This window comes from Oxyura jamaicensis, chromosome 3, assembly GCF_011077185.1.
Source record: "Oxyura jamaicensis isolate SHBP4307 breed ruddy duck chromosome 3, BPBGC_Ojam_1.0, whole genome shotgun sequence".
Lineage (NCBI taxonomy): Eukaryota > Metazoa > Chordata > Aves > Anseriformes > Anatidae > Oxyura > Oxyura jamaicensis.
Window position 1 is genome coordinate 13,580,360 of NC_048895.1, and position 12,620 is coordinate 13,592,979.

Genomic DNA, 12,620 nt, shown 5'->3' on the forward strand with positions numbered 1-12,620 from the left:
TCGATGGTTCTGGTCGTGGTGGCGGTGGTAGGGGGACATTTGGACCGGATGGTCCTGGAGGTGTTCTCCAACCCCTGGGAGTCTGTTACTGGGTAGTATTGCTGGTGGGGCGATGGCTGGACCAGGTGGTCTTGAAGGTCTTCTCCAACCTCAACGAGTCTATCAGTGTGCCCTACTGGTGGGAGGGGGGTGGTTGGGCCAGGTGGTCCCGGAGGCGTTCTCCTACCTCCACAAGTCCGTGATTCTCTCAGTGGTAACGTTAGTGGTTCCGAGATGGTCGGACCAGGTGGTCTCGGAGGCCTTCTCCAACCCTAGTGAGTCTATGACCCACGTGGAAAATAAATCGCGGTGAGAACCAGCCCATGGAAGGGGCGTCAGGAGGCTGAGGAGCTGGGAGCGAGGAGCGTGGGGGCCCAGCAGCTGGGCAACCGGGGGCAGAAATGTTTGGAAACTTGCCCAGCTGGTCCTGCTTTGGAAAATTGCCCATGGAGGTGCTGGGCTCTGCGGGCAGCATCCGGGATGGAGCGCGCAACGCGTGCCTGAGGAGCAGGGACAGCTCTGGGTGCGGGTTTGGGTGCTGCGGGCAGCAGGACGCGGCGGCACAGCTTTCGAGTGCCTCGAGGTGGTGTCTGGCTGTGGGTGTCGGGCAATGAGCCGGGCGGTGGGGAAGCGCGTGTGGACGTAGCCCTGGCACGTGGAGGCTGCGAGCAGCTGACGGGAGGCAATTCTTCCTTCCCAGCCCTGGCTTCCTGCGGTGTCTGTGCTTGTGTGTCTCAGGAGCCCCGCGACGCTGTCCCCTGCCCGGCTGCGCTCCGGGCGCGGTGGCAAAGCAACACCCAGTCAGGGGTAACGGGGCTTTTGTCCCCTACACGCGCCTGGCCTTAATCCTCCCGGCCCTGAGCGTGTGTAGGGGCTGTCGAGGGGTTGTGCCCGGGCCGGGAGGATTTCGGGGAGGAATGCAGGGCGCTGAACCAAGCCCCCGTTGAGTTCTGGGGGCTGCCTCGCTCTCAGATCAGGGCCGTCATCCTTCCTGCTGGGGTCTCTCTGGTAGCGGGGCCAGGCTGGGAGAGGTGTGTGCCGAAGTAAAATGTCTGTCTGCATCGAAGCAGCGCCGTGCTGTGCTTGCATTGTTCCGCGCGCTTGGAAGAAGCGCGTGGAAGGACTTTGTGCAAACACGCTCTGGGGCTCGGGCTTGCCAAGCAGTGTTATTTTTCAACCTCGGTTAATAGCTCGGCTCCTCTGCGCGCTCCCTTTAATATGCGAGCGGCCATGAGCGCGAGTTCTTAAAGAATTAGGAATCGAGGTAAGATGGCCCGCTTGGGTTCGTTCCTGCTGTTTTTCCATGACACCGCCGGCGTGTTGTGGATGTTGGTTCCGTGGTAAGTCGGGGCGTTTCTGACTGGAGGTGCGAGATCCAGGCAGGCAGCGTTTTGGCTCAGGGATTGCTGTGGCCGAGCTCGGGGAGCGAAGGCAGGTTCTGCCTGCACAGCCCTGAGGACGCAGGCACATTTACACAGCATCCCGCAGCCCTGGGGGCTCACGGGGCCGCTCCATCCCTGCGGGAGCGCAGCCTGGCTTTCCTGCAGCCCCCTACAAATTCCCTTGCCTCCCCGTGCTCGGTGTTCCTGTAAGGAACCATCTCCTTCCAGCTGGAATAACAAGCGTTTGTCTGCCTCTGATGCTCTCCAGCGCTTCCCTGGGTAAATCGGTCAAATTCCAGCCTCAGCAAAAGCTGCTCGGGGAGCACCAAATGGCTCCAGATTAGTCCCCAAAACAGTAGGATGCCACGGGGGGGACGGCGTAGCTCCAGGCAGGGAGGGGCCCCGGCTTCTCCTAGGGAAGCAGTCTCGTAGCCAGTGATATTTGCCGTGTCTGAATTATGATTTCCTCTTTGTCCTATAGAGAAAACAAAATGTTCCGAGCGGCCGCCTGATTGCTTATTAATACCGTGGGCTTGGCCACGCGCCTGCGAAGCGACATGCCTGGTGTGCCGCCCGCCGCCCGGCCCTCCCTGCGCCTCGTCCGGCACGGGGGAGCGCGTCTGGGATTTCTCCGCGCCGAGTTTCCCTTCTGAGCACGTGCTGGTGCCATATTAAATATTTACGTTTACATTTCTGGGGAGCTGGCTCCGCCACGAGGCGCCGTGGCTTTGTTCAGGTGCCTCAGCGCATGGCCGCTGCGCTTACGGGACCGCTCCCCGCTCTGCTGGGTGATTCATCTGCTGGGCTCCCGGCCCCAGACTGCACGGGCATTTCCTTGCGGGCCTGTTGCAATGCGAGCACCGTTAGGATTTACTGCCCGCTGTCGTCTCGCGGGCGGTTCCTGCTTCTCCTGGCTCGTGCGGTCCAAGCCAGCGAGGGATTCTGCTTGGTTGACAAAAACTCCTGTTGTGCTCTCGTTTTCCTCCTCGTGCTGATTTTTAGGCTTTCACTGGGAACCCGTCTTACTCTGCGGGGTGAGCGTGGCATGAGTAACGCGAGGTACAGAGCCATGTGGGACAGTCGCCTGGACGCAGACGCCCAGGTGCCGTGCGCAGCTGTGCACCTCACCTGCTTTCCTGTGCGTAGGATGCCCACATGCCTTCCGTAGCAGCCTAGGATGATGGCTGAACTCACGCCTTCGGTTCCATTTTCCAGAACTGAAGCCCGCTAACAATCGGCTGTTGCGCTGTGACAACAGTAACAGGGCTAGAATAAGAGCAGTCCCGTTGCAAAGGCTTCTGCTGCTCTTCTCGTCGCTCTTTAACGCTTCTCCTCTGCCAGGGAAGGAGTTCATGTTCATCCAAAGTGTCTCGTGGGCAGTCCTGCTGCCTGCCTGGTAGTGTCCCTGAATCCATATCGTTTAGGCTATATTTCCGAAGAGCTCCCTTTCATCTGTCCTGCATCTTTCCGGCGTTCCTTCAGCTACTTTCTGATAGCCTGCTGATTTTCCCACCTTACTTATGCATCCAATTTCTTCCCGTCCAATTTCTTTGAGGGCCTTTCCCTCAAAGGCCCTGCACACTCCTCCTGATAATCTGGGCACCGTTCTCACGTTTTTTTCCTTGCTCCTCTGTTTCCTTGCACACCTGTAACTGAGTAATCTTCGGTTATGAATCTTAACTTCTCTGTTTTCCAGTTACTTTTCTTTTATCCTCAGGATTTAGAGGCTCTTACTTGCGAAGCTGAAGCAGCCACGACTCCTTGCTGCATGGCTTTTGTTCTTCAGCTGGACGATGCTCATGGGATGCGTTTTAATAGCTCTGAGGTTTCCTTTCTCTCCCAGTGAATAGCCGGCTTTTTCCTGTAGTTAGGCTTTCTGAATGTTCTGGGATGCACTTCCCAGGAATACGGGCCCGTCCACTGCCATTTATTTCGGTCCGCCCGTACCTCGTGCCCGAGGCTGCTGGCTCTGGGTATTCCTTTCTTTCTTGTGCGCTCCTTTGTCAGAAGCAGACCCAGGATGTCCATTTGAATTTCATGGCACGCTGTGTATATGAATAATTTACTCATTTTTCCCCCCCTGGTGTTTATCGAGTCCCTTAACGGAAGCTTTTCCTCTGCCTGTTACGTTCCTTCATCTCCCGTCAGACCACAGGACAACGTTGCTGTTTCTCTGCATTTATGCCTTGCTCGTGTCACCGCGTACCGATGAGAGGTTCACGCTCACCTGGGGCTGACCTTGTTGCCCTGCCCCTCAGGGGAGCATCACCCCTTATTCCAGGGACCTGAGCAAGGGGGTGAAAAGCGTTTACCGGTTGTGGTGAGAATTATTTTTGAGTGAAGGATCTTTACGGTGCCATTCTTTAGACTTCAGCTTTTTTAAAATGCAAATATAAATGGTTTTTGTTCCAGTTGATGAAGCTTCGAAATGGATGCCCGGGCACTGCCTTTTCCTCAGGGCTGCATTGCTGCTGTTGTGGCACTTGGGTCTCCCCCCATGCTCTCTTCTGAACCGTGCCGTATCGTGGTGCGTGTCGTGAGACCTCTTGTACCGTGGTGCCGCGTTCCCGAGCCTGCAGGGCGTCAGATCCGAGGCACGTACCCACCGTTGGAGCCACCAGCACAGGAAATGGATGGGGCGGTAGGTGGGCTTGCTGCTGTGGTGAAGAATCACAGAAGTGGGGAGCTGTAAGGACAAGGCTGCAAGTGGTGTTTCTGTAACCGCTCTGTGGTGGTGAACCCATTAAGCGCGTTTGGTTTTGGCCCGCAGACACGGCGAACGAGCTGTTCAGCAGCAGGTACCACGGCCGGCAGCTCGTGCCGTGGCCCCGTGGAGCTGCGGTGCGTTCGCACCTTTCTCAGAGCAGTCTTGGACCTGGGGGCAGCCGGTGCAGCAGTTCTGCTGCCCTGGCGGACAGACAAGTCAAAACCCTGTTGCGTTTGCCAAAAAACGGTCTGTGGCTTCAGCCACGCTGCTTTCAGCACGGCCAAACTGAACGGAGACCAATGTTCCTTCAAAACTTGCACTTTGGGGTCTTCTGTCTGCCCTGAGGTTGCTTTTGGGCCGGACCCCAAGTGAACAGCGAGCAGTTCAGACACGGCGATCTGAAGTGAGCACCGACTAGTGCACGGTGTGATACGTCCCAAGCCACGTCCCCAGCGTGCTGCCCATAAAAAAACCCAACCAAAACGTTTGCTGCAGGACGCCGCCTCGTCACCGACTGGTGGTTAGTCAGCTCTTGGCTCACGTGGCTCGGGAGGCCGTTGTGCAGCAGGAATGGATCCCGTCACGTGCTTTCTGTTAAACAAGCCGCTCGTTTGAAAGCGGAGCAGCAAGACGACCTTGTGGTTTGGACACCGAAGCGAGGCTTAGATGCGGATCCTGGATCTGGAGCTGCTCGCTCTGTGTCTCGCTCACGTCCCTGTTCCCCCCGCTTTGTTCCCAGCTGCTCGTTTCCAGGCCACGGCGTTGCTGTTTCCTCACTCGTGCTGGGATGGCTGGAGCTGTCTGGTAAAGCTGAAGCGACCGCGACGTGCGGCAGCGTTGCTCTGAAAGCCAGCGTCCTGCGGCAGCGTGCCAGCGCTCACCAAGGGGGGGATTTGTCCTTCCTGGGGAAAATGGGGCCTTAAGGGACTGCTCGTGTGCTCTGGAGAGAGATAGCCGAAGCCAGAGGAGAAGGCTGGGGGCTCTGCTCTGACTTCACAGCCAGAGGAGCGGAGCTGGGGAAGCCCGAGGGTCTCAGAAGGGGGCAGCAGGAGAGAAGCCCTCTCGGAGCCCCATCACCAGCAGCTTCATCCCGACCTGGGCCTGGGGGCCCTCTGACCCGTCTCAGGGGATCATGGAAACCAGCGGAGTCTGGAGGAAGGCCTGAGGAGCACCATGTGGAAATGGGGCTTTTGTGACCTTACCGCCGAGATTTTAAGGTCTGTTTGTGCTGAGCAAAGCCCTCGCTCCTGGCAGGGGCCATTGGTCTCCGCGCAGCGTGCAGCGGAGCGTGAGAGAGGCCAATGGCCGTGTGAGCGGGGTGCTGGGCGTGCTGGGACAGGCAGTCCGGGCAGGTCCCAGCTCCTCCTCAGGAGAGGCTTCTTGACAATGCTTTTATCATCTGGAAACCAGCTGGTGTGACAGGAGGCTCGGGCAGAGCCCCGCGGTGGTGGGCGCCGCCTGTCCTCTAGGGGCTGCGCTCCCGGGGTTGGATAGGCACAGCTAAGAAGCGGCAGAGACAGGGATTAAATTTCCCCTCTCTGCCACAAGCAGCGAAGTCTGGCCGCAGCAGAGCCTGGGGGATGTGGTTATATCACTGCAGCTCTCTGTGTGCCTGGTGGGGCAACACTTGGTTGGTCTGGGTTGTCCTCAACCAATTTTCCTTTTTTTTTTTTTTTTTTCTTTCCCCAGTCCCCAGATGTTTGGGTGTTGCCAATAAACGAGTCGACTTCCCGTCTTCCCATCCAGTTGCCCAGTTCCATCCTGGCTCAGCCCACGAAGATCCACGTTTCACAGAAATCGGTGGTTAAAGGGAGGCTGGGGGTCCTGGCTCTCCTTTTCCAGCAGGGTGCCAGAGAAGGCAGCCTGCAAAGAGTCGACGCGAGTGCAGGAGAGGGGGTGGGAGGGGACGGTGTGTTTTCAGGCCAGGCCGTTTGATGACTAGCAGCAGTAGCTGAAGCACAATCCGGGCGGCGCCTTGTTTTCCAGTGAGGCATCCGTGTGGGTATTTAACGTGAAGGGACGCGGAGTGACGGCAGAGTAGTTTTAAGTGCTTCCACTCATCCTCTGCACAGCAAAGCGTGCTTGCTGCCTACGTACGGAGGTGAACGTGCCTGCGAGCCAGCGGGGTGAGGCATGTCAGCCCGCAGCGCTGCTCTGCGGCAGCTGGGGGAGGAAGGCTTTAACACCTCCCTCCTGCCCTAAACCTCTGCCTCTTCGGGGCCTGGCCGCGAGGAGGGAAGGGAAAGCTCTTAACCTTATTATTGGTTGTGAATACAGCACGCAATCCAATTACTGCCATCCTTTAAGCCGGATGCCGTCGGACCACAGTTAAGGCGGAGGAGCCTTGGTTCCCTACCCCTGCAGGCAGGGATGTGGTGTCTGTGAAGGAGGAAGGCAAGGCAGTCGGTTACTGGCCCCCAGACCTTACATTCTCTTCCGAAAAACGACGAGGCACTGGTGTCCCATCCTGTTGGCAGTGCCGGGCACTCCTGTTGACGTGAATACGAATAGACTCGGGGTCCCAAGTGACAAAAGATTAATAACTCCGCTTAATTACAACCTACTTTTTTTTCCTAACACTGCGAACGTAAATGACTTTTCAAGGAGAGCTGCCTGTGAGACGCGCAGGCTGGCGGAGCTCTTGGGGCAGAAGGCAACGCTAAGTAGATCAAGGTTTAAAATCCAGGGGAGCTCTGATCGAGCGGTCCGTGTCAGTAGGCGGTGCGAGAAGCTCCCTGGTCTCTGCCTTCAGAGTGGATATCGTGATTTCAAGCCAAAGAAGCTTTCTGGTGAGGATACAAGTGTTCAGTGTCCTTCTCTGCTGGGGGGGCCTCAGGCTGAGCCAGCTCTGCAGGGCATCTTCCTTGTCACAGCCGGCAGCACAGCACCCTGAAAGAGGTTATGAAAGGGGAGTTACATTTGGTTTTGCCAGCAATATTTGATGATACAAATAAAGCACGTGAGGTTTTGGAAGTCAGTTCTGGTTTAACCCAGAAATCAATTTAATTCGGCTCAGTGCACAGCAAACGTTTGCTGCTGAGAGCCCTCGAGAAGGAGCCCTGGGTCGTCGATGATGCTGGTGAGTTGACTTTGACGTGGCTTCTTTGTCCAAGCAATAGGGCAGAGACCAAGATGAGGGACATCCTCAGCAGCAGCAGGGAGAACAACAAATGCTGGGGAAAAAGAATCTCCTTAACAAATAAATAAATACATTTTTAAAAAATAGGTTGTGTGAGGGTTTCTGGAAGTACCTTTGGAGTGCCCTGGCTCTTGGTTCTTGACTCCCTGTGTGAAATGAAGCCACTGAGAGGGAGATGACTTGCTCGTTTCTGGGTTTTGAGAGAAATTACCTCCTGCTGCTTGAAAGGAGGCTTTTGAACAACTTCTTCCTTTATTTTGCAATCATGAGTCTTTTCTTCCCTCAAGATGAGATGCGTGCTCTGCAGAGCGTCGGTTCCTCTTCCGGTGTGTAACCGAAATAGGTGTCCGCACGCACCTTGAAGACAAAAACGTGGACCTCCGTGGCAAGTAAGCACCTTTGGCAAGGACTTTTGGAAATGTGTGCTCCAAGAGGGATGGGGTCTGTTTATGGCCTAGGGACCTTGTTCTTGTGCGCGGACAGCTTGCGGTGTCTGGGAGGAGGAGAAGAAGCTGCCGAGCAGCCTGCTCACGGAGTAGGTCTGCTAACGACATAGCACGGCGAGCCAGCTGGTAGCCTGGAAGTAAAATGACCAGAGCAGTGAAGCAACGCAGTGGAGAGTTTTTCAGGCTTGGGAATATGGAAGGGGTTGGGTGTGACTGATTAAAATACCTTTTCAAGAAGTCTTACGTTGCACTTAAAGCCACATATGTATGGCCAATGCCAATCTTTGGACGCCCAACTTTGGGTTTGAGTTGCTGACTTCCAGCCTGAAACACAAGGATTTTCTGCTTGTGCTGAGTTTCACCACATTAATAATGAATTTCCCGTATGGAGGACAAACAGACAGCAAGTTCACCAAAGCTGAATGCTTCTTTCCTCACTGTGCTTTGCAGAGTGAAGCTCACGAGCTCTCTCGTGGTATATATGCAGGTCCACAGCAAGTGCCCTCTGAATATATCCGTCCAAGCATGATTCTGTTTTCTTTTCTCATGGCAAGACATTAGTAGCCTCTTCCACATGGACACACCTGAGAACAAAAGTGCTTCGAGTTGCCCAGGGCTCACAGGGCTACTTTCTTTCTTGCCCCCCTTTCTTCCCCATCTCCCAGAGTTTGGTGTGTGCATTCTGTCGCATCGATACCGGGAGGTTTCCTTTAAAGCGCTGTGATTCTTCAGGCAGGCTTAGATTGCTTTTTTGCTCGGGCTTCTGAGGGATGCTTTGGGGCATTGTCATCCTCTGAACACCAAGCCTTTCCTGTCCTTGAGAATAAAGGTCTGACTTTGAAGGCTCACGCAGCTTTTGCTCGGAAGGAAGGTGCCTAACACAATCAGGGATTTTCCAGCAGGACGAGCTGTGTGTTTCCCAGGGGCTGCAGCTTTTAGATGAAATGGGTGAGATGCTCCAAAAACAAGGCTTTCAGCATCCAAACTGCCCCCGTGCTGTGAATGACCAGTCTTTATCCCAGCGGGATGTAAAATCCTGCTCCCCACGGCAGGCAGCCCACAGTCACAGCTCCGGAGCGGAACAAACCTGGTGAGCGGTAGCTCCTTCCTCAGGCACCTGCTTCAAAGCAGATCAGAGAAAGCTGAGCTTTGAGGTGTGTGGCTGGTTTTTTTTTTTTTCTTCCCTTGTCCTTTGGGATGTATTTCAAGCTGTTTCTCAATGGCTGTTGGCAGACTTCCAGGCTTCGCTGGCTGCCTTGCTGAATCACCTGTAGTGCGAATAGTTGAGTAACACATGAGGATTGCAGCAAGCGCGAGGGGCTATGGCTGCAGCGAGCAAAATGCCCTCTGGTGCCCAGGGGATGCGGATGGAAAAGCCTGCCTGGAAGTGGTGTTGGGGGCAGCTTCTTAGTATGAGGTGGTATGAAAACCCAGCGCTGGCTCTCAGCAGCTGACACCCCTAGCAGGGAGCCTCGATGAGCCGGTAGCAGTTTAGTCCCTTCCCAGGTGGTTTTCTCACCAGCCCGAAGGAGAAGTGGGGTATTGTGGCGGGGATGCCGGGGAGCTGCCCCTTTGGACACAGAAGGGCACTGCCCGGTGGGACTGCAGAGCTAGCAGCAGCTCTGCCGGCAAGCAAAAAGACATTTGGATGAAAACCCACTTTGAAACGTGGCTGCCGGAAGGCTCCTATGGTTTTTGATTCCTTCATGCGTGTTAGCTGACTTCCATCTCCTCTCGTATGGACCTGGGTGAGATTAGTCAGCCTCGTTTTTGGTGGAGAGAGGGCGGCATACATGCCTGCTTTCCAGTCCTTTCTGAGGAGCTCCTCACTCGGTGGGTGGGGGGAGAAATGCCAGCGCTGCAGGCTGCTGGGGACGGATGCCTCGCCTTTTGCTCCTTCCTCCTGAGAAACCTCCACTTCCCCTGCACCCAAACCTCCTCCCTTCCCCAGGAGAGGGGCAGGGGCACTGGAGCTGTCTGTGCAGCACCGGCCGCAGATATTGATCTCCCATCGGTGGCTCCGCTTTTAGACCAAGCGGGAAACTGGGTAATTAAAAATCCTATTTCTTAGAAAAGGAAAAAAAAAATCGATCTTTTCTCAAGCCGAGTGCCGCCATTTCCTGTCAGCTGCTTGTCCCTGGGCATACAGAGAAGGAAAGCTGTCTGTGGCTCTTCTGGGAGCTGTCTCAAAGGCTGGCTGACCGCGGTGGGAAGCAAATCCCATGGCTTGCTTTACCTTTGTGGAGTTCTGCTGTGCCAGGATGGGAAAAAGACCTTCAGGAAGCCCTGACTTTGCTTCTCAGTATAAAGGCTCAGGTGCTGTTCAATGCAGCAGTGACTTAAAGCTGTTGAGCTTCCCTCTCTGGAGCTTTCAACTTGGCAAATGTTGAATTTGTCTCCTGCTAATGAGTATAAAACACCACGCTGCCGGAGTAGTGACCCCAGAAAGTGGGCTGCTGCTTTGTCCGTGTCCCCGCTCTGAGGGGGTGGCACCTTCTCAGCCTTGCAGCTTCTTATTCATTCTCTTGACAAACCTTACAAAAAGGACAATAAATTTCAGAGGTGGCTTGACACCAACCCAAGTTACGTTGTTGCTTTCTGATAAATGATGAATCATTTTTCTATGGGTTTTTGGTGCTTTGCCATTTTCGGTTTACCCGAGCAAGTCTGGTGCTTGTGGATGCTCTCCTGGAGGCCAGACCTGACAGACTTTTAAAACTGATGTCCCACCTCATCTTCAAAAATATGGAAAAATATCCCAGTAGGAAGTCTCACATGCTGGGCTTTGACGTGATCCAGGCACCGAGTGGTTTTCTGTTAACTCTCTTCTCAAATATCAGCATTTTTTTCATTTTTTTCCCCAAAACTAGATGTTGTTTGGCATCTTTCATCTCCTGTGAGGCAAATAGCTGGGACACCTGACCCAAAGCTGTCGTGTGAGCTCTCATCATAGCACAGCTCATGTTGTCACTTGAAATTGCTCTAGCATGTTGCAGCACGGGGCACAGGACAAAACAGATGAAATAAAAGTACTCATATCAAGCCAACAATCCTGTGACGACGGAGATATGTTCACACTTCGGTGTGCTGAGGGAGAGGAAGGTGAGAGTCACCCCGAGGTGGCTAGTTGCTGGTGTCTCACCTTGAGTGGAAGCCGTGCAGGGCGATGGGTGTGCCTGGCATTGGAAGCGCTTCCCCCAGGTGACTCACGCCTTGGGCTGGTCAAAAGAAAGGGAGAGAGCTTTGTTCCTATCCCAGGCAGAATTCCAGACCCTCCACCGGGTGCGACACCTTGGATGGTATCAGTTGGCAGCCCCGGCCCCACAGCTCGGGACTGGCAGCCCTCCTCTGCTGCTAGTTGCAGCGCGTGCGTGGCAAGCTGCCTCAGTGCTGGCCCACAAGGAAACAAATCATTTTTTTATTATTATTATTATTATTTTTAGGCTTGTTCGTTGCTGGATTAACAGGTTGAGTCAGTTCATCATGTGCTTAAACACACGGTGGTGGGGGGGAAATCACGGGGAGCTGAGAACAAGGCATGGGCCTGCTGGCTTGCCGGCATCCTCCAAAAGGGACATCGGTGTCCCCAGAGAACCAGGGTGATGCTCAATCCTTGTGAAAAGCCTCTTGCCTGAAATGAGCCTGGAAAAGAACCACGAGATCTGTTTGGAGCCCCTGGGGTGGCGGGGGGGAAGGCTGTGTGTGAGCAGTAACTGGAGGCTCTCGGACAGGCACGGCCTGCGGCGCGAGGGGCACCAAATGGAGCCCTGCTGCGTTTTCTGTCAGGGGCAGCGGTGTCAGGAGAAGGTCTTCCTGCTGTAACCCCCCTTCTTGTTTTGTCACTGATGTCTGTTCAGCCCTTTGATTGCTGTGGCCTCGGTTAAGGTGATTTGTAGGATAACAGGGCAGAATAAAGTGTTTCTCACCAAGCGCCAGTTCTGCCGGGTGTGTTATCAGTTGCCAACCCCCGGCACCTTCTTGAGGTGACTCCTTGAACAAAATTCCCTGCAGAGATGGAAATATGTCTGCAACTGAAAGAGAGGCTCTTCGGAAAGGACCGAGGCACAGTGGAGCTGCACTGAAGCGCGGGGGCTCCCAAGGGGATTGCAAGCTGTGTGTGTGTGTATAAGAACTCATCCTTTCTCATGATGTGTGAGGCTGGTACGGATTTTCCTGGGCACAGGGGTGTTTTAAGCCCAAGCGGCCGTGCTGTAGCAGGGCTGCAAGCTGGCAGCGTTCACCGAGTGAGCGGCAGCCATCTTCCCAGAGCTTCACAATCTTGAGCCAGACACAGCTCAAGCAGGAGCCAGAGGGGTGTGCTAGGCAGGTTATCACTGGTGCTCAGATACCAGCCTGATCAGAAGCTGTGCAAAATCAAGACTAACTCCCAGAAAGAGCTAACAGCCCCTGAAAATACACAGTTGGCCTTGTGTCTTATGTCTGCTGTCAGTGAAACACGTGCACGTGTGGGATTTATTACTGTGCTTTGCGGGTGTTTGGTTGCGGAGCTTTTGCATCCCGCAGCACCACCGGAGGTGAGGTTGGGCTTGCTGTCGAGCTGTGATATCGCAGGGGGAGGCAGAAGCAGTGCTGACAGAAATGCAAATGGTGGGTGAGTCTCACGTTTCAGGTTCTCTCTGGAATTGCTGGAATAATTTCTGCTTCCTACGTGGCAGTTGCGAGCCACCGGAGGGGCCGACAGGAGCATTTCCATTAAGCCTGCCGACTCTCGCTGATACCGCAAGCCGAAGGGATCGCGGTGTTGTGTGGCTGAGGCTTAGCCAGGTGCTCAGCATCAGGTGCTTAAGTGCAAGGCCTGAGAGACGCTGTAAACAAGGGGGCGGGGGAAAGGCCCAGTTTTTTTTCTGGGATTTTGGAAAACGCTGGAAGACTGCTGTGCCCTGACT